General features: G+C 42.1%; 1 protein-coding gene across 7 annotated transcripts in view; it reads right to left on the bottom strand.

Moving 5' to 3' along the window:
* Window positions 1–2,870, bottom strand: part of ATRX (ATRX, chromatin remodeler) — a 237,710-nt gene that overhangs the window by 233,617 nt on the left and 1,223 nt on the right. The gene's annotated exons all lie outside the window — the stretch shown is intronic.

Genomic DNA, 2,870 nt, shown 5'->3' with positions numbered 1-2,870 from the left:
AAGGCTGAGGCAGAAGGATCGCTGGAACCCAGCAGGTCGAGGCTGCGGTGGCCAGGAGCATGCCACTGCACTCCAGTCTGGGCGACAGAGTGACACTCCAACTCAAAAAAAAAAGATTAAGTCACTGATTATTCAGCATATGATTTGGCCAGATCATCCATTTTTCAACCACAAAATTCTAGAACATTTCTTTTTTTATAAACACAAGTACAATTTAGAACTAGTCTTTGTTCCTAGTGCTTTAAGTGCATGACAAAAGATGTGATTTAAAAAATCTGAAACTAGCCGGGCTCAGTGGCTCAGCCTGTAATCCCGCGCCTTTGGGAGGCTGAAGTGAGTGGATTGCCTGAGCCTGAGGGCTCGAGACCCGTCTGGGCAGCGAAAACTCATCTCTACAATAAATTTAAAAATTAGCCGGGCGTGGTAGCGCGCGCCTATAATTCCAGCTACTCGGAAGGCTGAGGCGGAAAGATCGCCAGAGCCCAGCAGGTCAAGGCTGCAGTGGCCGGGAGCAGCCACTGCACTCCAGTCTGGGCGACAGAGTGAGACGCCAACTCAAAAAAATAAAAAACTTTAAAAAAAAAATGACAGAAGCACTAAAAGGCATCAAAACCAATGAGTTGAAAAACTGTTCTGAGCAGTGGACAAAGTGTCTTCATAGGTGTACTCCATCAAAAGGTGACTCTGAAAGTGACTGAAATTTAAACTTGTAAGAATAAATATACAATTTTTTAGAAATAAATTTCAGGTTTTTTCGGCCCCCCTCGTATGTGTTTCTTTACAAGTTTTTCATGTAGCTTAAGATGCCCCTGGAAGCCGGGCTCGGTGGCTCAACCTGTAATCCCAGCACTTTGGGAGGCTGAGGTGAGTGGATTGCCTGAGCCCATGGGTTCGAGTCCCGCCTGGGCAACTTGGTGAGACCTCATCTCTACAATAAAATCAAAAATTAGCTGGGCGTGGTAGTGCGCGTATGTGGTTCCAGCTACTTGGAAGGCTGAGGCGAAAGGATCGCAAGAACCTGGCAGATCAAAGCTGCAGTGGCCGGGAGCAGCCACTGCACTCCAGTCTGGGTGACAGAGTGAGACTCCAACTTAAAAAAATAAATAAATAAATAAAAAGATGCCCCTGGAAGTGTTTCAGTTATCTCACTACATAGTAAATCTGAACATAAAAGTTATGTATAACACTGCAAACACCTACAAAATCACAGACCTACAACAAATGAGAGTAAGTAATATGAACGTCTTCCACCATATAGGCTAAATTAAAATGTTCATAGGTTAGACCTGGCAGCTCAAGGAGGCATTAATGCCTTGTGATTAAGAACATAAGCTCTGGAGTCAAGATTGGATTCAACTGCAGCTCCACCAATTACAAACTGTACAACTTGGGTCAAGTTCTTTGATCTCTTTGTGCCTCAGTTTTCTCCTCAACTGTAAAATGCAGAAAACCAAGTATGTACACCACAGAGCTATTTTAAGGATCAAGATTATAAAGGTCAACAATAAGCACCCAATTTTAGTTATGATTATTACTCTTACCACCAAGATCCACAAAAATTCAAGACTTGTAAGAAAAACTCACCCTGGCTGGGCTTGGTGGCTCAGCCTGCAATCCCAGCACTTTGGGAGGTCGAGGCTAGTGGATTGCCTGAGCCCATGGGTTCAAGACCAGCCCGGGCAATTTGGCGAGACCTCATCTCTACAATAAATCAAAAAATTACCTGAGCGTGTTAGCACGCTCCTGTAGTTCTGGCTACTTGGAAGGTTGTGGCGGAAGGATTGCTGGAGCCCAGCAGGTCAACGCTGGGGTGGTGAGTGAGTGTGTGGAGTGAGACTGTGACTCAAAAAAAAAAAAAAAAGGAAAAGAAAAACTCACCCTGGCGTAAAATGAATTATTCTATTCAGAAATTTTATATGTAATTTGTTAACTCTCCAAGTTCAGCCTATAATTTTAAATGTGGATTTTGTAAAAGTAAAATCCAGAGGTCATGTTTAACTGTAAGGTACACCATTCATGCATATGAACACAAGAGCCTGATAATAATCAGTCAACAAGTTGCACTGGGTACCTCTTAATGTGCCCAATACCCCATAAATAAAGGTTTGTTATACTTGAGTCAAGTAACACAAATTCAGAAACCAAGGCCACAACCTTTACAGAAGTAGGGATCTATAACCTAAGAATAAAGCATATTTTCCCCCAAGGCAAGGAAAACATCCTTTATCTACTGCTTGTTAATGCAGAAAAACAGACATAAGTATCATAGGTTCATTCCCAAATTCTACATTCTAGCTAAAATGTTCTAAAAACATATGCCATCCTAATAGTTACTCAAAGGCACATTTTGCCAACTATGAACACAATTCTGATCCATGAGCCCTGTAATTTTATTTTGCCACTAGGCACCAGTGATGCATCTCAGAGTAGAAAAATTACTTAATTCACATTAGCCACCTGAGTAAAAGTGGTATACATTTCATATTAATTCCTCAAATTTTTAGACACTGTCAAGAAGCAAATTAGAAGCACATGAGAAAAACAGCCTCAACCTAATAAACGTGCCTGATTGGTAAGAGGCGGTCTGCCAGGCACATTTTCCCTTGCAATAAATCGTACTCCTCATCAACCCACGTTAACCTGCCCTCCCATCCCTCATGGAATAAAGATAATTATTTCTACTGGATATTTGCCCAGAAAGTGGGGAACATTTGAGGTCCCATTAAAGCTGTACTTCACAAAAAGTAGCATACTGAGGTCCTCGGGAAGCAAAATCCTGCATTAATATTCCCTTGCATAGTGATAATCCAAAGAACCCTTCAGGATATAGAGTAGAGAAGGTATGTAAATACCTGGCAAGACATCCCCCC

This window comes from Carlito syrichta, unplaced genomic scaffold (genome assembly GCF_000164805.1).
Source record: "Carlito syrichta isolate Samal-C Ts95f unplaced genomic scaffold, Tarsius_syrichta-2.0.1 Scaffold314761, whole genome shotgun sequence".
In the NCBI taxonomy this organism is placed as follows: domain Eukaryota; kingdom Metazoa; phylum Chordata; class Mammalia; order Primates; family Tarsiidae; genus Carlito; species Carlito syrichta.
Note: the sequence above shows the minus strand (reverse complement) of the source record. Positions and strands in the feature narration are given on the sequence as shown.